This window comes from Triticum dicoccoides, chromosome 7A (assembly GCF_002162155.2).
Source record: "Triticum dicoccoides isolate Atlit2015 ecotype Zavitan chromosome 7A, WEW_v2.0, whole genome shotgun sequence".
In the NCBI taxonomy this organism is placed as follows: domain Eukaryota; kingdom Viridiplantae; phylum Streptophyta; class Magnoliopsida; order Poales; family Poaceae; genus Triticum; species Triticum dicoccoides.
In genome coordinates, this window is record NC_041392.1 from 379,013,569 (window position 1) to 379,036,104 (window position 22,536).

Consider the following 22,536-nt stretch of genomic DNA (forward strand, 5'->3'; position numbering starts at 1 on the left):
CGGGGGCCCGTTGCGGGCCGGGCGGGCCGCGGCGGTGGGAGGAGGCGGCCGGCCACATGGCGTCTCCTGAGTGGACAGGCGCGGCGGCGCGGGCGTGTCCAGCAGAAGTGGACACGTCCGGCGGCGGAGGAGACGAAAATTTTAGGGGTTGGAAGGGGAGATCCGGAATTTCGAGAGGGGGAGGTATATATAGGCATAGAGGGAGCTAGGAGTGTCCAAATGAGGTGCGGTTTTCGGCCACGCGATCATGATCGAACACTCTAGATGATGGAGAGGGTTATGGTGGGTTTTGGGCCAACTTGGAGGGGTGTTGGGCTGCAACACACATGAGGCCTTTTCGGTCCCTCGGTTAACCGTTGGAGCATCAAACGAAGTCCAAATGGTATGAAACTTGACACGCGGTCTACCGGTAGTAAACCAAGACCGCTTGGCAAGTCTCGGTCCAATCCGGAAATGTTTAATCCCCAAACACAAAAGAAAGGTAGAAATGACCACCGGAGGAGAACGAAGCGCCAGAATGCAAAACGGACAACGGGGAAAATGCTCAAATGCATGAGATGAACACGTATGCAAATGCAATGCACATGATGACATGATATGAGATGCATGACAATGATAACAACACACAGAGACAAAAACCCGAACCCGAGAAAATAAAAAACTTAATGCCGGAAACGGCAAGAGTTGGAGTACATATTAGGAAAATCATATCCGGGGTGTTACAACAGTCCACCACTACGGAAGGATCTCGTCCCGAGATCTAGGACTGAAAGAACACCGGGTACTCAGAACGGAGGTGATCCTCGCGTTCCCAGGTAGCTTCACGGTCGGAATGGTGTGACCACTTGACATTGAGGAATTTGATTGACTTGTTGCGAGTCTTGCGTTCAGTCTCTTCAAGAATAGCAACGGGGTGCTCACGATAAGAGAGATCTTCTTGGAGCTCGATGTCCTCGAAGTTGACGGTGTGGTCAGGAGTCTTGAAGCACTTTCGGAGCTGAGAGACATGGAACACGTCATGAACATTTGCAAAGTTTGAAGGAAGCTCGAGTTGATAGGCGAGATCGCCTCTCTTGCTGACGATCTTGAAAGGTCCCACGTATCTGGGGGCAAGCTTCCCTTTGATACCGAAGCGACGAGTACCTTTCATAGGAGAGACGCGGAGGTAAACATGATCTCCGATCTCGAAAGCCAAATCACAGTGCGTACTATCATAGTAGCTCTTCTGGCAGGATTGGGCTGCTTTGAGGTTATCTCGAATGACTTTGCACATTTCCTCTGCGTCTGAGATTAAGTCATTACCCAAAAGTTGGCGTTCACCGGTTTCAGACCAGTTGAGAGGGGTACGGCACTTCCTGCCATACAGAATTTCAAATGGGGCCTTGCCCGAACTTGCTTGAAAACTGTTGTTGTAGGAGAATTCAGCGTATGGAAGACAATCCTCCCACTTCATGCCGAAGGAGATCACACAAGCCCTGAGCATATCTTCAAGAATCTGGTTGACATGCTCGACTTGACCGCTAGTTTGAGGATGGAAAGTTGTGCTGAAGTGGATGTTGGTGCCCATGGCCTTCTGAAAAGAATCCCAAAACTTGGAGGTAAAGATGCTGCCACGGTCTGAAGAGATCACTTGTGGAATACCGTGTAGAGAGACAATTCGAGAGGTATAGAGCTCCGCCAATTGAGCTGCAGTGATTGACTCTTTGATAGGCAGAAAGTGAGCCACTTTAGTGAGTTTGTCGATGACCATGAATATAGCATCATTGCCACGTTTGGACTTTGGAAACCCAGTCACGAAGTCCATCTCAATGTGGTCAAACTTCCATTCAGGAATGGCAAGAGGTTTGAGGAGACCAGCTGGCCTTTGGTGTTCTGCCTTCACTCTTCTGCAGACATCACATTCATTCACGAACTGAGCAATCTCGCGCTTCATTCGAGTCCACCAATAAGCCTGATTGAGGTCTTGATACATCTCTTGCTCCCAGGGTGGATGGAGAGGAGAGAATTGTGAGCCTCGTTCATGATCACTTTACGAAGGTCACCTTTGGGCACAACAATAGGATCCTCGAAGAAGAGAGTATCCTTGTCATCAAGGCGGTAGACCTTGTACTTGGGTTGACTCTTGGCAATCCCAATCTTCACCTTTTTCACCATAGCATCAAGAAGCTGAGCTTGGCGAATCTGGTCTTCTAAGGTAGGAGAGACTTGAAGGTTGGCGAGGAAACCTTGAGGAACAACTTGTAGATTAAGTTTGCGGAAAGCTTCACAAAGCTCGGGTTGATAAGGCCTGAGAATCAGACTGTTGCAATAAGCCTTTCTGCTCAATGCGTCAGCAATCACATTGGCCTTGCCTGGAGTATACTCGATACTCGGATTATACTCTTGAATCATTTCGACCCATCGAGTTTGCCTGAGGTCGAGATTAGGCTGAGTGAAGATGTACTTGAGACTCTTGTGGTCAGTGAAAATGTCCACTTTTCTTCCCAATAAGAGATGTCTCCAAGTTAAAAGAGCATGCACAACTGCCGCCAACTCGAGATCATGAGGGGGGTAGTTCTTCTCGTTGGGCTTCAACTGGAGAGAGGTATAAGCCACAACTTTCTTCTCTTGCATCAACACTGCGCCAAGACCTTGGAGAGAGGCATCACAAAAGACCTCGTACGGCTTGGATTCATCAGGCGGAGTCAGAACTGGAGCAGTGACCAACTTCTCTTTCAAAGTGTTGAAAGCAATGTCACACTCCGGAGACCAAACGTACTTGACGTGCTTCTGGAGAAGATTTGAGAGAGGCTTCGCGATCTTTGAGAAGTTTTCAACGAATCTTCGACAATAGCTTGCGAGACCGAGGAAGCTATGGAGTTGCTTCACATTCTGAGGTGGTTCCCAATTCACAATTGCAGACACCTTCTCAGGATTCACCGCAATGCCCTTGGCAGAGATGATATGACCAAGATAAAGAACCTCATCGAGCCAAAATTCGCACTTGGAGAACTTGGCGTAGAACTTGTGTTCCCTGAGCTTATCAAGTACCAAACGCAAGTGCTTGGCATGATCTTCCTTGTTCTTCGAGAAAACCAGAATGTCGTCGAGATAGACCAAAACGAAGTCATTGGTGTAGGCGTTGAAGATGAAGTTCATCATGCGAGAGAACGTCGGAGGAGCGTTGACGAGGCCAAAAGACATGACAGTGTATTCATATGAACCAAAGCTTGTCCTGAAAGCCGTCTTGGGAATATCTTGCTCGCGGATTCGAATCTGATGATAACCCATACGGAGATCAAGCTTGGAGAATACTTGGGCACCTTTGAGTTGTTCGAACAGCTCATTGATGTTGGGAAGTGGGTATTTGTTCTTGATGGTCTTCTTGTTCAATGGACGGTAATCAACACAAAGTTGGTCCGTTCCATCCTTCTTCTTCACAAAAAGAACACCACAACCCCACGGAGAAGAACTAGGTCAGATGAGGCCCATTCTCTCTTGAACATCGAGTTGCTTCTTCAGCTCCTTCAACTCTTCAGGTCCGAGCTTGTAAGGACGCTTGCACACAGGTTCCGTGCCGGGCTCAAGATCAATGACGAATTCAACTGGCCGGTGCAGAGGCATTCCTGGAAGCTCTTCTGGAAAGACGTCTTGATATTCGCAAACGACTGGAATTTGCGAGATAGCGTCCAGTTCACCCTTCTCATTGAGAGAAAACAGACGGATTGTATTATCCCGAGCGGCAAAGACAATTACATCCTCAGACGAATGAGTCAATTGAATCTGCCTGGCTGCACAATCAAGCTGAGCCTTGTGCTTAGAAAGCCAATCCATCCCGAGAATAAGATCAATATCCGAGTTACCAAGGTTCATTGGAGAAGCCAGAAACTTGAAATCACCCATCATGATAGAAATATCCGGAACCATCATACTAGAACTCAGACGCTTAGCTGGAGAGACGATTTGCATAGCTCTAGGTAATGCCTTAGTACTACAATTGTTCTCCGATGCAAATGGGAATGACATGAAGGAATGCGATGCCCCCGAGTCAAAAAGTACTTTTGCAGGAACATCGTTAACAGGAAGGTTACCCATGATGACATCTGATGAGTCCTCTGCCTGAGCTGCGTTCATCAAGTTGACCTTGGCGTGCTTGGGGTTATGCTTGACCACAGTTGTACTTGCCGATCTCACAGGAGGAGGGGAGGAAGACGCCTCTGATTGAAGCATTTGTTGGCATAGTGACCCTTCTGTTGGCACTTGTTGCACGTGACCTCTGAAAGCGGATGGTGATACGGAGCACTCGATCTTGGAGCTTGAGACGAAGTCTTGTTCTGAAAGCCAGGGTTGGGTGGGTGGGAAGATCCACTGCCACCTTTGCTCTTCTGATACGGCTGACGGAATGGAGGAGGAGGAAGCCAATACTTCTGCTGCTTGGCCACTTGAGTAGAGGAAGAAGGAGTAGTGTCTCTGACTCGCTTCTTGGAAGCATCACACCTCAGTTGAGCGGCCTCTTGCTTCAATGCCATGTTGTAGAACTCATCGTACCTCAAGGGCTCAAAGAGAACAAGAGCTAGCTGGATTTCTTCTCTGAGACCACCCCTGAACTGGTATATCATGCTCTTCTCATCAGGGACATCCTGCTTAGCAAAGCGGGCGAGCTTCTGAAACAACCTATTGTAGTCATAGACAGACAAAGAGCCTTGCTTCCGATTGCGGAATTCCTCACGCTTGCTTTCAACCACGCTCTGAGGAATATGATGAGCTCTGAAATCTTGACGGAATTCATCCCAGGTAATCGCATGGCCTCCTCTGGAATCCTTGTACTGCTGGAACCATTCTGCAGCTTGATCTTTGAGTTGGAAGGAAGCGAACTTGACGAAGTCCTCAGGCCTGACGTTGCTGCACTCGAAATGCTTGCACAGATCCACGAGCCAATCATCAGCATCAGTTGCCTCAACACAATTGCTGAAAGTCTTTGGCCCGTTAGCAAGGAACTGGTTGAGTGTAGCAAAGTGATTCTGATTGTTGCCTTGGTTGCCTTGGTTCGCTTGATTGCGCTCTTGAAGAATTTGCATGATCAACTGTGTGTTTGCATTGGTTGCGGCCATCACAGCTTGCCATGCCTCCGGAGGAGGTGGAGGTGGTGGCGGATCCTGATTTTGATTCTGATTGGTGCTCTTAGCGGGAGCCATCTTGAAGAGGGTGACAATCGTTAGCACATTGACAGATAAAATGAAGCTGAATCAAACGGGTTGAAATTGCAACATATAGTCTTCACATCCAAACAAAATGAACGAATGCATTCCACTTGAAATGGTCACATATCCATAAATTGAGAAGCCACTTAGAATTTAGGTAGAGGAATAAATTAACAAGGTACGGATCAAGAACGAATACTCGGTAAGAAATCCCAATCTCAAAGCAAATATCCATGGAAGAAAAGCTAGAGCTACAAGAATTCCCACCTATGAAACTCCAGAACCTTTCCGGTTATGCAATCAGGTGTTGGGGATACAGGGGAAGCATAATATCTCACCCAAATCTAGCAATTCCTACATCCAGCTGTATCCATCCTTCAACACATAACCGAGGAAAACTTCGGAAACCATCTACCTCAACCTTCGAAAAGCATCCGTTATACAAGTTATGGCGATACTCCCGAACTCCCGCCCCAGTACTGGGTGGCGTCGAGGTTATCTCACCAACGAACTGCATAAAAGAGATTTTCGATGTCGGCGTACTAAACTCAGGTATTCCAGAACTTCAATGATAAAATTGTGACGACAACACCTCGGAGCTCAACTCCCCGGGACATTGCCACAACCCCTAAAGACAGGAGGCACCAAGAACAATGTTCTCGTCACAAAACCATCGGAACGATTCCAAGATACCCGCGTGATCCTAATTTTTTTTTGTGAAATTTGAGAAGAGAATAGTCAAAACTCTACGTCAGGATGCCTTACCAGAGCGATGAGGAGACTGGGGAGTAAAAAGAATTCCTAAACTCTCCGATATATAATTCCTAAATGACTCAAAACATTTTTCTAGACACAACTCGGCCGCTAATAACGATCAAGCAATGGGGGCTCCTAGGGTCGGGGAAGGCTCTGATTACCAACTTGTAACGCCCTCGATGCGGCTATAGCTCCCACGTGTCGAGGCATGACTTAGAGGCATAACCGCATTGAAAGCAATGTCGCAAGTTATGCAATCATCACAGCATCCCATGTAATATAGATAATAAAAGGGGAAGGTACATAGTTGGCTTACACTCGCCACGTCAATCAAAGTACATAAATAGCATTACAACATTCAAACACTCATGGCCCGACTACGACGCCAAAATAAAAGATAACCCAACATGCGACACGGTCCCGATCACCCAAACTGGGCACCACTACTGATCATCAGGGAAAGACACGTAGTATCGGCGTGAGTCCTCGTCGAACTCCCACTTGAGCTTAAGCGCGTCATCTGGAGCGGAATCATCATGCCATGCATCTGGTTTGGAAGTAATCTGTGAGCCATAGGGACTCAGCAATATCGCACCCTCGCGATCAAGACTATTTGAGCTTAAAAGGTAAGGCAAGGAAAATATGTGGAGCTGCGGCAAGCGACTAGCATATATGGTGGCTAACCTGTTCGCAAAAGAGAGCGAGAAGAGGAGGCAAAGCGCGAACGAGTAACTAGAGGACATCATGCGGCAAGCATTACTCCAACACCGTGTTCACTTCCCGGACTCTGCTGAGATGAGACCATCACGGCAACTCACACTGTTGATTCATTTTAATTAAGTTAAGGTTCAAGTTATCTACAACCGGACATTAACAAATTCCCATCTGCCCATAACCGTGAGCACGACTTTTGAAAGTTCAAATCCCTGCAGGGGAGTCCCAACTTAGCCCATGACAAGCTCTCACGGTCAACGAAGGAATAGACCTCCTCCCGAGACATTCCGATCAGACTCGGTATCTCGGTTCTACAAGACACTTCGACAAATTAAAACAAATCCAGCAACACCGCCCGAATGTGCCGACAAATCCCAATAGGAGCTGCACATATCTCGTTCTCAGGGCACACTCAGATGAGACTAGCTACGAGTAAAACCAACCCTCAAGTTGCCCCAAGGTGGCCCCGCAGGCAGCTCAGTCGGACCAACACTCAGAGGAGCACTGGCCCGGGGGGTCTAAATAAGATGACCCTCGGGCTCCGGTGTCACATCCCTAGTTCTGGTATGACCTAGGCTAGCTAGTCATGTGTGCATCATGTTTAAATTTCATTTAAATTTGAAATGGGGATTTGTAAAACCCTCAGAAATCATTTCTGGAAATGACCCAGATAAAAATTGCTCCAAAAGAGTCCAAGAAAATGTTCATGTCTCTCTCTGAAAATATTGGGCAGAGGTAAACTTTCAAACCAATATTTTTAGGAGCTCATAAATATTTATTTTGGCCATTTGGAATTAATCTAGTAATTATTTGCGTTGGATAAATATTTATATATATATATAATATTGTCCAATAATTCTGAATTTTGGTGAGGGGCTTTGGAATAATCCTTTAGGCCCCTGCAAAAATTTTCAGAAGAAAATAACTTGATTTAGTATTTTTATTAAATCAAAACAAAGGTCAGAAAATAGAAAAGAAAACAAAGTAAGGGAAAGGCTTACCTGGCCTTACCTGGCGGCCCAGCTGGCCAGCCCACCTGGCGGCCCAGCCCACCAGGGGCAGCCCCGTCTTCTACCTCTTGCCAGTAGGAAGAGGAGAAGCCGGGCACGACGCACGCCGTGGCCACGTCTCCCCGCCACCTCCTGCTTCCCCTCCTCGTCGCTCTGGCCTCCCTGGACGACGCCACGGGCCGCCCCATTCCCGTCTCACTCTCCCGTGCCCATTCCTCTACTCTCCCTCGCTCTCTCTCACCGCGCTTGAGCGCCGCCGCACGCCGACACGGCCACAGCCTCCCTCTCGCCTCTCCGTCGTGCCCGCGAGCTCCGCGCCATCGCCCTCGTCCTCTCCGTCAAGCCGGGCATCTCTGAACGCACCGTATCGTCATCACCGCCGTCGTCTTCATCCTCAGCTACCCGAGATCGCTGGCGACGTTCTGGCTGCCCCAAGCCTTCCCCGAGCTCGCCGACCCCGCCGTTGGATTCGCTGTGAGCTCCCACCTCGAATCCCCCTCTCCCCCTTGTCTTTTGCACGCTGCAGCCGCGATTCCGGTCGAGGCCGAACTTTGGCCGCCGCAAAAGTTGCCGCCGCTGTCGATTTAGTCCACTCCGGCGCGAGCCGTTGCCTCCTTTAGATGCGCGAGACCTTCAGCTAACCGTAGACGCAAACCACGCGCAAAACCGAGCCCCGTAGCTGTTTTCCGGCGAGTTTCCGCCGTGGTTGAGGTCGTCGACGGCCGAACTCCGGTGGGCTGACGTGGATGTTTAGTTAGGCGCTAATCACCACTAACCCCTCCCTAACAGACACTGACAGGCGGGCCCCGCAACAGGTCAAATCCCAGTCAACACGGGATTAACTCCCAGTTAACAATGAGCCAATGACTATGTGGGACCCGGTCGTCAGGTTTGACTCGGACAACTCCTTTGACCTGCTGACGCAATGCTGCCGTCATGCTGACGCAATATATCATTTCCTGGTATTAAAATAAATCAGGAAATTCCAGAAAATGATATAAACTTCAAAAATTCATAGAAATTCAACCGTAGCTCAGATTGAAATAATTTATATATGAAAAATTATCAGAAAAATTCAATCTATCCATCTATACCATTTTCATGCATGACAAACCATCTATACATGCTGTATATATGAAAACACACTTATGGCATATCTAAGAGCTTATGTTAAAGGTGCATTTGAATCTTTAGTTCAAATGGACTTTAACCAAATGAATGCTAGTTGCATTAGCTCAACAACATCACATACTCATGCCATGTTCATGCATCATAATGTTGCATATGCTTGTGTTTGATTTCCGACACCGTTCCTTCTCGATAGGTCCTGCTCCGGAAAGTGTTCGAGAGTACCTATCAGTGGAGCAGTGCCCCCCTGTTGATCTACCAGGCAAGCAAACCCCCTTGTTCATTCCGATACAATCCTACTCTCTCGCTCCTGCTCTCATTATTGCATTAGGACAACAACGAGTCAACTGCTACTTTATGCCGCGGTAGTCGAACCCATTCCTCTGCATGACCTGTCATTGCCACAGTAAATAGTTAAAACCCACTAGCATGTGTAGGAGTTGATTGAGCCATGTTGTGTTCTTGCCATGCCATGCCTGCTATTGCTTAGAGTTCTGTCAGGTCTGATTCATCAGGAATGAATTGGAGTGGTACGATATGTTCTGGTGCTGAGAGTTAAGCGTGTGAACACAATTTGGTAAAGGTAGCGGTGAGAGGCCATGTAGGAGTACATGGTGGGTTGTCTCACTGGAACCGTCCTTAAGCACTGAGTTCTGTGTATGTTGTCCAATGACTAGCTACTACCACACATTGGGCTCCGGGCATTCCAAGCTCTCTCGACTTATTAACCAACTTGATCTTTGTCCAGGAGTTGCAATTAGTTTCTGGTGGTTATAGGTAGTGTTAGTAGTCTACCAAGTGGCACCCGGCCAGGTGGGCTTGGGACAGACTAGGCACAAGTGGCGCGGTGTACCAAGCGTAGATCCATCCGGCGAGGTGGGCTTGGGAACCCTGCACACATCGTTTGGGGCCGTGGGCGACACCCCGGCCGGATCTCCTTGCGGATGGAACCCGAATAGGCGATAAACCTAGACTAGAGTCCTGTGTGGTTAGTCAGGTCGTGGCCGACACCCTCGCCAGGCTTCCGCTTGAAGGTTGCCGAGGTACATGACATGTACATGGTGATAAGTGGTGAGAGCGTGTGTGAAGAAGTACACCCCTGCAGGGTTATCATGATCTATTCGAATATCCGTGTCCTCGGTTACGGACTTCTTGGATGCTTACGTGGTACATAGACAACTTGAAGTGGATACTCTAAAATGCTCAAGACAAATGTGAGTGCTATGGATGGCCTTCTCGTAGGAAGACGAGAATGAATCCATAGTAGTGTATTGACGTGGTGATTAGTGGACTCGTGTGCGCCACCTCAAAAGAGTTACCAGCAGTCGTAGTACAGGATAGCCACTGAGTCAAAGCTGGCTTGCTGCAACTAAACTCCACATTACCTTCTTGATACAAGTGCATGTATGATAGGATCTGATGTAAGTCTTGCTGAGTACCTTTGTACTCATGTTGCTTTATTTATGTTTTTTGCAGCGGAGACTTCGGTCTTACTAGTTTACGTGGACTTCGACAAGTAGCTTGTACCTCAGCTATGATCTTGATCGGATGTTGTAGATAGTCGGGCTCCTCAGTCTTTTTCATTTGTAGTTGTCTGTACTCAGACATGTAATGCTTCCGCTTGTTGCTTGTATGCTCCGAATGGTGGGTCAGGTGACCCTTGCTTGTACTTAATGCTATGTGGCTCTTTTGGGCCTTTATCTATATGAGTTTGCATTATGTTGTGATGCCATGTTGTACAGCACATACTTGCATGTTATGTGTACGTGTAATGTGTATTGCTATGTGTGGGATCCGACAATCTGGTTGTTTATCCTTGGCAACCTCTCTTATGGGGAAATGTAGTCTAGTGCTTCCTTAAGCCATAGTAGTCCGCTACAGCCCGGTTCACCGGAGTCCTGCTAGCCCAGCACTACTGCTCAGGACACTTGACTGGCCGGCATGTGTTTCACTTCGTTCCTGTGTCTGTCCCTTCGGGGAAATGTCACGCGGTGACTTCCGGAGTCCTGCCTAGCCTGCTACAGCCCGGGTTCCCCGGAGTCCTGTTAGCCTAGTGCTACAGCCCGGATTCATATGCTGTTGACCGATATGCTCGATGTGATTCATGTATGCCTGTCCCCATAGGTTAGCACCGCTTTGGGTTCACGACTAGCCATGTCGGCCCGGGTTCTTTGTCATATGGATGCTAGCGACACTATAATATACGTGAGCCAAAAGGCGCAAACGGTCCCGGGCCAGGTAAGGTGGCACCCGTGGGAATACCGTGCGTGAGGCCGCAAAGTGATATGATGTGTTACATGCTAGATCAGTGTGACTTAGGATCGGGGTCCCGACAGCTTTGGTATGAGAGCCTGACTGCCTGTAGGATTTCCAAGCCAACCTGGTCGAAGTTGAGTCTAGAAACTCTTTAGTTATGTAAGGGAATTGATTGTGGAAGGGAACGTAAGGCTCTTTTTACTCCTTATATCTCATGCCCTTCTAATCTGAGTCATCCTATCTTTCCTACGGGGTTAAGGAACTAGGCTTTCTTTTCTGTCTATCAGGATCACGTGTTACTACTCCATAGTCTCTTAGGATTGGTTGATCAGAGTCATATCCCAGTTCGAGTACTTCCGGTGTAGTCTGTTTAGTACTATCCCAGAACCTTGAGTGATGATATTGAGTATGTTACTACCCCATTTTAGCAGGATGTCTCATTCTGAGCATTTTACTGCCGTTATGCTGCCGGAATTGTCCTAGGAGTTTGAGAGATACTAAATTTCCTTGTGCTACATGTTGCATCCTATAGTTGTTGTTGACCTCGTCCTTGGTTCTGCTTCTCAGGATGTCGTCAGTTAACCGAAGTTCTGTTGCTCGTTGCCTGAACCACGGAGGTGGTAAGGATGAGGAGGATCCTTCCGACCAACCTTCATTGGCAGAGTTCATGATAGAGATGGAGAGGAACAAGCATGAGTTTAACCGCTTGTTGGCACGTATCGAGGAGAACACCGCACATCGGTGCAAAGAGTCAGCGACCATCCAGGATTTCATTGATCTGAAACCACCCACCTTCCATCATTCCATTGAGCCACTCGATGCAGATGACTGGCTCCATAGTATCACACACAAGCTGGGTTCTGCGAACGTAGCTGAAAGTGACAAGGTCACTTATGCTGCATATCACCTGGAAGGTCCTACTAGTCTCTGGTGGCAGAACTATGAGGCTATGCTTCCAGCTGGTCAAATTCCTACCTGGAGAGATTTCACTGAGGCTTTTCGCGAGCATCACATTTCTGAAGCCCTCATCGATCGCAAGAGAGAAGAGTTCTGTAGTTTCACCCAGGGTAAGATGGCTGTTGATGCTTACAGTAGAGAGTTTGAGAACCTTGCCCGCTATGCTACAGAAGAAGTGTCCACAAATGCCAAGAAGCAGGCTAGGTTCCGGAAGGGTCTCAACCCCAAGTTGCGTCGTGATCTCCACTTGCATCGTTGCAATACATTCCACGCTCTTGTGAACAAGACCATTAATGCAGAGACAGCTCAACTCACCTACGAGGAATCTCGTAAGCACACCCGTGATTTGGGTTCTTCCTCCGGTTCTAGTTCTCAGAAGCGCCGGATTTGGGTTCCGAACTCTGCTCTTCCACCCGGTTATACACCAAGGCCTTCTTGTGTGGCACCTCACCCAGTTCAACCATATGCTACACCCATGCCTATTGGTAGACCACTTGTCAATGCGGGTCCTTGTCCTACCTCCAAGATTTGTTACAAGTGCAGAGAGCCAGACCACATTGCCCGTATTTGCACTCAGACCTATGTTGCTCCACCCCAGCCCGAGAAGTCTGTTCGCCGTGGTAGTAAGCCTTCACACCAGATGATCAGTGCCAAGTCAGCTCCCACTGAACTTGGATGTGTGCATCACGTCTCAGCTAAAGACGCTCATGATGATCCAGATGTCGTTCTTGGTACACTCCTTGTCAACTATCACCCAACTTTGGTTCTATTCGATACCGGGGCATCTCACTCCTTCATTTCCGAAAGTTATGCCCGTTTGCACGACATGTCATTTTGTGATATGCCCTCCCCACTACTCATTCAAACTCCTGGATCCAAGTGGCAAACTTCTAGGATAAGTTATGGCAATGAAATACATGTTGACAGACTTGTATTTCTAGCTTCCTTGATATCCCTCAAGTCTTCAGATATTAACATCATTTTGGGTATGGATTGGATGAAAGCTCATTATGCCAAGATTGACTGTTACACCAGGTCTGTTCAGCTCACACACCCCTCTAGCAAGGTAGTCACTGTCTCCACCAAAATTGCAAGGCGTCAACTATATTCTCTAAATGCCAGCCCTCTTCCTGACCTTGAAGATATTCCGGTAGTCCGCGACTTTCCGGATGTCTTTCCAGAAGAACTGCCAGGTATTCCACCTGACAGAGATGTAGAGTTTGTTATAGATCTTATCCCGGGAACCGCCCCAATTTCTAGGAGACCTTACAAGATGGCACCCTTAGAACTAGCCGAGCTTAAGAAACAACTCGATGAATCCTTGCAAAAGGGTTTCATCCGTCCTAGTTCTTCTCCCTGGGCTTGCCCCATCCTCTTCGTCAAGAAGAAGGATGGTACGGACCGAATGGTTGTAGATTATCGTCCCATTAATTTGGTCACGATAAAGAACAAGTATCCGCTCCCCAGGATCAACGATCTGTATGATCAGCTCGCTGGATCCTCAGTCTTCTCCAAGATGGATTTGAGGTTAGGCTACCACCAAATCAAGATCAGAAATGGGGATATTCCTAAGACGGCTTTTGTCACTCGTTATGGTCAGTACGAGTACACCGTCATGTCCTTTGGTCTAACCAACGCTCCAGCTACTTTCTCTCGCTTGATGAACTCGATCTTCATGGAGTACTTAGATAAGTTTGTCGTGGTTTACCTCGATGATATCCTTATTTACTCGAAGAACAAGGAAGAGCATGCCGAACATCTTAGACTTGTGTTAGAAAAACTCAGAGAGCACCGCCTTTATGCCAAGTTCTCCAAGTGCGAATTTTGGCTGCCAGAAGTGACCTATCTCGGCCACGTAATCTCTGGTAAGGGCATTGCTGTCAATCCCGAAAGAGTTCAGGCCGTTCTTGATTGGACTCCGCCTGAAACAGTTAAGCAAGTTAGGAGTTTCCTTGGTCTAGCCAGTTATTATCGCCGATTCGTTGAGAACTTCTCCAAAGTGGCCAAACCTCTCACGGAACTTCTCAAGAAAGATAAAAAGTTTGAGTGGTCCCCACAGTGTGAGCACAGTTTTCAGGAACTGAAAAGACGCTTGACTTCTGCTCCCATACTTGTGCCACCGGATTTCACTAAGGACTTTGTTATCTATTGTGATGCCTCACGACAGGGACTAGGTTGCATTCTTATGCAAGATCGCCATGTGATTGCCTATGCATCTCGACAGTTGCATCCACATGAGGAGAATTATCCTACACATGATCTAGAGCTTGCAGCCGTAGTCTATGCACTTAAGACATGGCGACATTACCTTCTCGGTAAACGTTGCGAGATTTACACCGATCACCAGAGTCTCAAGTATATCTTCACCCAACCAGATTTGAACCTTAGGCAAAGACGTTGGTTGGAGTTGATCTCAGATTATGATTTAGGGATTACCTACACCCCAGGTAAGGGGAATGTCATGGCTGATGCGCTAAGTCGTAAGTCCTATTGCAACAATCTCATGTTGCAGCAGGGCCAACCACTTCTCCATGAGGAATTATGTAAGCTTAACCTCCACCTTGCTCCTCACGGATTCCTTTCTACCTTGGTGGCGAAACCTACTCTTGTGGATCAAATCATCTCTGCTCAGCAGCAGGATACGGGAATTTCCCGGATCAAGAGAAACATTAACAAGGGAGTTGGTGGTAGTTTCTCTATAGATGATCGTGGTGTTGTTTTCTTTGAGAGTCGCTTGGTGGTTCCCAAGAATCAACATCTTCGACAATTAATCCTTAAGGAGGCGCATGAATCTCCTCTCACGATTCATCCCGGTAGTACTAAGATGTATCAGGACCTACGCCAGAGGTTCTGGTGGACTAGGATGAAGAGAGAAGTTGCTCAATTTATTGCTAACTATGACGTTTGTCATCGCATGAAGGCAGAGCATCAGAGACCCGCTGGCACTCTTCAACCTTTAGCTATTCCTGAGTGGAAATGGGATAAAGTTGGTATGGACTTCATCACCGTCTTTCCCAGGACCAAGAGAGGGAATAATGCTATCTTCGTAGTCATTGATAGTCTTTCCAAAGTGGCTCATTTCCTACCCGTTCGAGAGAGTATCACTGCTAGTTAGCTCGCTGACTTATATATTTCTCGAATAGTATCACTTCATGGTGTTCCACTAGAGATCAATTCAGACCGTGGTAGTCTTTTCACTTCTCATTTCTGGGAGAGTTTCCAAACTGCCATGGGCACCCATCTTTCCTTCAGTACCGCTTTCCACCCTCAATCAAGTGGTCAGGTGGAAAGGGTCAACCAGATTCTTGAAGACATGCTTAGAGCTTGTGTTATCTCATTTGGTATGGATTGGGAGAAGTGTCTTCCCTTCGCCGAGTTTGCTTATAACAACAACTACCAAACCAGCCTCAAGAAAGCTCCTTTTGAGATTCTGTATGGACGAAGATGTCGAACACCTTTGAACTGGTCAGAAACCGGTGAAAGACAATTCTTTGGACCGGATATGATCCAGGAGGCAGAAGAGCAAGTTCGCGTCATTCGTGAGAATTTGAAAACAGCCCAATCTTGTCAAAAGAGCCAGTATGACCGTCGTCATAAGGAAGTGGCTTATGAAGTTGGCGACAAGGTTTATCTTCGGGTTACTCCCTTAAAGGGTACCCATCGTTTCGGTATCAAAGGCAAGTTGGCTCCTCGTTACATTGGTCCTTTTCGCATTCTCGCTAAACGAGGAGAGGTTGCCTACTAGTTGGAACTACCCCCACATCTTTCTCGAGTACATGATGTCCTCCACGTCTCACAACTCAGGCGTTGCTTCTCGGATCCCATCCGTGGAGTGGACCATGAAACGCTTGATCTCCAAGATAACCTCACTTATCGAGAGTACCCTGTTTGCATCCTTGATCAAGAAGAGCGTGTCACCCGACGTCATAACGTCAAGTTTCTCAAGGTTCAGTGGTCTCATCATTCCGAGAGAGAAGCTACTTGGGAGCGTGAAGATCGTCTTTGACTTGAGTACCCCGCTTCCTTCCCGCCGACTCCTGAATCTCGGGACGAGATTCTTCCGAGTGGGGGTGAGTTGTCACATCCCTAGTTCTGGTATGACCTAGACTAGCTAGTCATGTGTGCATCACGTTTAAATTTCATTTAAATTTGAAATGGGGATTTGTAAAACCCTCAGAAATCATTTCTGGAAATGACCCAGATAAAAATTGCTCCAAAAGGGTCCAAGAAAATGTTCGTGTCTCTCTCTGAAAATATTGGGCAGAGGTAAAATTTCAAACCAATATTTTTAGGAGCTCATAAATATTTATTTTGGTCATTTGGAATTAATCCAGTAATTATTTGCGTTGGATAAATATTTTTATATATATAAAATATTGTCCAATAATTCTGAATTTTGGTGAGGGGCTTTGGAATAATCCTTTAGGCCCCTGCAAAAATTTTCAGAAGAAAATAACTTGATTTAGTATTTTTATTAAATCAAAACAAAGGTCAAAAAATAGAAAGGAAAACAAAGTAAGGGAAAGGCTTACCTGGCCTTACCTGGCGGCCCAGCTGGCCAGCCCACCTGGCGGCCCAGCCCACCAGGGGCAGCCCCGTCTTCTACCTCTTGCCAGTAGGCAGAGGAGAAGCCGAGCATGACGCATGCCGTGGCCACGTCTCCCCGCCACCTCCTGCTTCCCCTCCTCGTCGCTCTGGCCTCCCTGGACGATGCCACGCGCCTTCCCGTTCCCCTCTCACTCTCCCGTGCCCATTCCTCTACTCTCCCTCGCTCTCTCTCACCGCGCCCGAGCGCCGCCGCACGCCGACGCGGCCACTGCCTCCCTCTCGCCTCTCCGTCGTGCCCGCGAGCTCCGCGCCATCGCCCTCGTCCTCTCCGTCAAGCCGGGCATCTCCGAACGCACCGTATCGTCATCACCGCCGTCGTCTTCATCCTCAGCCACCCGAGATCGCTGGCGATGTTCCGGCTGCCCCAAGCCTTCCCCGAGCTCGCCGACCCCGCCGTTGCATTCGCTGTGAGCTCCCACCTCGAATCCCCCTCTCCCCCTTGTCTTTTGCACGCTGCAGCCGTGATTCCGGTCGAGGCCGAACTTTGGCCGCCGCAAAAGCTGTCGCCGCTGTCGATTTAGTCCACTCCGGCGCGAGCCGTTGCCTCCTTTAGATGCGCGAGACCTTCAGCTAACCGTAGACGCAAACCACGCGCAAAACCGAGCCCCGTAGCTGTTTTCCGGCAAGTTTCCGCCACGGTTGAGGTCGTCGACGGCCGAACTCCGGTGGGCTGACGTGGATGTTTAGTTAGGCGCTAATCACCACTAACCCCTCTCTAACAGACACTGACAGGCGGGCCCCGCAACAGGTCAAATCCCAGTCAACACGGGATTAACTCCCAGTTAACAATGAGCCAATGACATGTGGGACCCGGTCGTCAGGTTTGACTCGGACAGCTCCTTTGACCTGCTGACGCAATGCTGCCGTCATGCTAACGCAATATATCATTTCCTGGTATTAAAATAAATCAGGAAATTCCAGAAAATGATATAAACTTCAAAAATTCATAGAAATTCAACCGTAGCTCAGATTGAAATAATTTATATATGAAAAATTATCAGAAAAATTCAATCTATCCATCTGTACCATTTTCATGCATGACAAACCATCTATACATGCTGTATATATGAAAACACACTTATGGCATATCTAAGAGCTTATGTTAAAGGTGCATTTGAATCTTTAGTTCAAATGGACTTTAACCAAATGAATGCTAGTTGCATTAGCTCAACAACATCACATACTCATGCCATGTTTATGCATCATAATGTTGCATATGCTTGTGTTTGATTTCCGACACCGTTCCTTCTCGATAGGTCCTGCTCCAAAAAGTGTTCGAGAGTACCTATCAGTGGAGCAGTGCCCCCCTGTTGATCTACCAGGCAAGCAAACCCCCTTGATCATTCCGATACAATCCTACTCTCTCGCTCCTGCTCTCATTATTGCATTAGGACAACAACGATTCAACTGCTACTTTATGCCGCGGTAGTCGAACCCATTCCTCTGCATGACCTGTCATTGCCACAGTAAATAGTTAAAACCCACTAGCATGTGTAGGAGTTGATTGAGCCATGTTGTGTTCTTGCCATGCCATGCCTGCTATTGCTTAGAGTTCTGTCAGGTCTGATTCATCAGGAATGAATTGGAGTGGTACGATATGTTCTGGTGCTGAGAGTTAAGCGTGTGAACACGATTTGGTAAAGGTAGCGGTGAGAGGCCATGTAGGAGTACATGGTGGGTTGTCTCACTGGAACCGTCCTTAAGCACTGAGTTCTGTGTATGTTGTCCAATGACTAGCTACTACCACACATTGGGCTCCGGGCATTCCAAGCTCTCTCGACTTATTAACCAACTTGATCTTTGTCCAGGAGTTGCAATTAGTTTCTGGTGGTTATAGGTAGTGTTAGTAGTCTACCAAGTGGCACCCGGCCAGGTGGGCTTGGGACAGACTAGGCACAAGTGGCGTGGTGTACCAAGCGTAGATCCATCCGGCGAGGTGGGCTTGGGAACCCTGCACACATCGTTTGGGGCCGTGGGCGACACCCCGGCCGGATCTCCTTGCGGATGGAACCCGAATAGGCGATAAACCTAGACTAGAGTCCTGTGTGGTTAGTCAGGTCGTGGCCGACACCCTCGCCAGGCTTCCGCTTGAAGGTTGCCGAGGTACATGACATGTACATGGTGATAAGTGGTGAGAGCGTGTGTGAAGAAGTACACCCCTGCAGGGTTATCATGATCTATTCGAATATCCGTGTCCTCGGTTACGGACTTCTTGGATGCTTACGTGGTACATAGACAACTTGAAGTGGATACTCTAAAATGCTCAAGACAAATGTGAGTGCTATGGATGGCCTTCTCGTAGGAAGACGAGAATGAATCCATAGTAGTGTATTGACGTGGTGATTAGTGGACTCGTGTGCGCCACCTCAAAAGAGTTACCAGCAGTCGTAGTACAGGATAGCCACTGAGTCAAAGCTGGCTTGCTGCAACTAAACTCCACATTACCTTCTTGATACAAGTGCATGTATGATAGGATCTGATGTAAGTCTTGCTGAGTACCTTTGTACTCATGTTGCTTTATTTATGTTTTTTGCAGCGGAGACTTCGGTCTTACTAGTTTACGTGGACTTCGACAAGTAGCTTGTACCTCAGCTATGATCTTGATCGGATGTTGTAGATAGTCGGGCTCCTCAGCCTTTTTCATTTGTAGTTGTCTGTACTCAGACATGTAATGCTTCCGCTTCTTGCTTGTATGCTCCGAATGGTGGGTCAGGTGACCCTTGCTTGTACTTAATGCTATGTGGCTCTTTTGGGCCTTTATCTATATGAGTTTGCATTATGTTGTGATGCCATGTTGTACAGCACATACTTGCATGTTATGTGTACGTGTAATGTGTATTGCTATGTGTGGGATCCGACAATCTGGTTGTTTATCCTTGGCAACCTCTCTTATGGGGAAATGTAGTCTAGTGCTTCCTTGAGCCATAGTAGTCCGCTACAGCCCGGTTCACCGGAGTCCTGCTAGCCCAGCACTACTGCTCAGGACACTTGACTGGCCGGCATGTGTTTCACTTCGTTCCTGTGTCTGTCCCTTCGGGGAAATGTCACGCGGTGACTTCCGAAGTCCTGCCTAGCCTGCTACAGCCCGGGTTCCCCGGAGTCCTGTTAGCCTAGTGCTACAGCCCGGATTCATATGCTGTTGACCGATATGCTCGATGTGATTCATGTATGCCTGTCCCCATAGGTTAGCACCGCTTTGGGTTCACGACTAGCCATGTCGGCCCGGGTTCTTTGTCATATGGATGCTAGCGACACTATCATATACGTGAGCCAAAAGGCGCAAACGGTCCCGGGCCAGGTAAGGTGGCACCCGTGGGAATACCGTGCGTGAGGCCGCAAAGTGATATGATGTGTTACATGCTAGATCGGCATGACTTAGGATCGGGGTCCCGACAGCTTTGGTATGAGAGCCTGACTGCCTGTAGGATTTCCAAGCCAACCTGGTCGAAGTTGAGTCTAGAAATTCTTTAGTTATGTAAGGGAATTGATTGTGGAAGGGAACGTAAGGCTCTTTTTACTCCTTATATCTCATGCCCTTCTGATCTGAGTCATCCTATCTTTCCTACGGGGTTAAGGAACTAGGCTTTCTTTTCTGTCTATCAGGATCACGTGTTACTACTCCATAGTCTCTTAGGATTGGTTGATCAGAGTCATATCCCAGTTCGAGTACTTCCGGTGTAGTCTATTTAGTACTATCCCAGAACCTTGAGTGATGATATTGAGTATGTTACTACCCCATTTTAGCAGGTTCTCTCATTCTGAGCATTTTACTGCCGTTATGCTGCCGGAATTGTCCTAGGAGTTTGAGAGATACTAAATTTCCTTGTGCTACATGTTGCATCCTATAGTTGTTGTTGACCTCGTCCTTGGTTCTGCTTCTCAGGATGTCGTCAGTTAACCGAAGTTCTGTTGCTCGTTGCCTGAACCACGGAGGTGGTAGGGATGAGGAGGATCCTTCCAACCAACCTTCATTGGCAGAGTTCATGATAGAGATGGAGAGGAACAAGCATGAGTTTAACCGCTTGTTGGCATGTATCGAGGAGAACACCGCACATCGGTGCAAAGAGTCAGCGACCATCCAGGATTTCATTGATCTGAAACCACCCACCTTCCATCATTCCATTGAGCCACTCGATGCAGATGACTGGCTCCATAGTATCACACACAAGCTGCGTTCTGCGAACGTAGTTGAAAGTGACAAGGTCACTTATGCTGCATATCACCTGGAAGGTCCTACTAGTCTCTGGTGGCAGAACTATGAGGCTATGCTTCCAGCTGGTCAAATTCCTACCTGGAGAGATTTCACTGAGGCTTTTCGCGAGCATCACATTTCTGAAGCCCTCATCGATTGCAAGAGAGAAGAGTTCTTTAGTTTCACCCAGGGTAAGATGGCTGTTGATGCTTACAGTAGAGAGTTTGAGAACCTCGCCCGCTATGCTACAGAAGAAGTGTCCACAGATGCCAAGAAGCAGGCTAGGTTTCGGAAGGGTCTCAACCCCAAGTTGCGTCGTGATCTCCACTTGCATCGTTGCAATACATTCCACGCTCTTGTGAACAAGACCATTAATGCAGAGACAGCTCAACTCACCTACGAGGAATCTCGTAAGCACACCCGTGATTTGGGTTCTTCCTCCGGTTCTAGTTCTCAGAAGCGCCGGATTTGGGTTCCGAACTCTGCTCTTCCACCCGGTTATACACCAAGGCCTTCTTGTGTGGCACCTCACCCAGTTCAACCATATGCTACACCCATGCCTATTGGTAGATCACTTGTCAATGCGGGTCCTTGTCCTACCTCCAAGATTTGTTACAAGTGCAGAGAGCCAGACCACATTGCCCGTATTTGCACTCAGACCTGTGTTGCTCCACCCCAGCCCGAGAAGTCTGTTCGCCGTGGTAGTAAGCCTTCACACCAGATGATCAGTGCCAAGTTAGCTCCCACTGAACTTGGACGTGTGCATCACGTCTCAGCTAAAGACGCTCATGATGATCCAGATGTCGTTCTTGGTACACTCCTTGTCAACTATCACCCAACTTTGGTTCTATTCGATACCGGGGCATCTCACTCCTTCATTTCCGAAAGTTATGCCCGTTTGCACGACATGTCATTTTGTGATATGCCCTCCCCACTACTCATTCAAACTCCTGGATCCAAGTGGCAAACTTCTAGGATAAGTTATGGCAATGAAATACATGTTGACATATAGAGCACTACAAGATTAACAAAACATCCTTACTGATCATACTCAAAAGAGGCACGGATTACTAGGAAACAACATGAACATATGGCATAATGAGATAAACAGATCAAGGACTTAGTGGAAATGCTAAGTCCCTGAAATCAGCATTAACAAATGCACCACTTTGCAAGCTTGTGCTAGTCACCACACACATCACAAAAAATACATGGGTTGCACCTCTGGATAGATGGCAAAACATATAACAAAACTCATGTAGAGCTCAGGGGCATATCATGCACACAATAATCATGGCAAAAATGACAAATATCTAATTGGAGCAGCAGATCTGACAATTATCTCAAATAGCATTCTTCTAACAGCATTTCGGGCATCAAGATGAACTCAAATGATAATGATGCAATGAGATGAAATGATGTAATCTCTGAGACAAACATTTTGATATGCTATATGCCCAAAACGGAGCTACAAATGCAAAGTTACGGCACGATGAACATGGCAATATGATCTAGGGTTTGAGGCAAAAGTCAACTGAGATATTTTTGGATCTGAGATCTGCACGCCTCCCGAGGTCGCCGGAGCTGTTCGCCGGAGAAGAAGCCGAGGTGGCCGGAGTTCATTGAGGAAGAGGCCGGAGAGGCGCTCCCGGGCCGGATCTCGCCGGATCCGGCCGGCGGGGAGCCGGAGTGGCGGCGGGACAGCGCCCACGGCGCGGGGCAGCGCGCAGGAGGC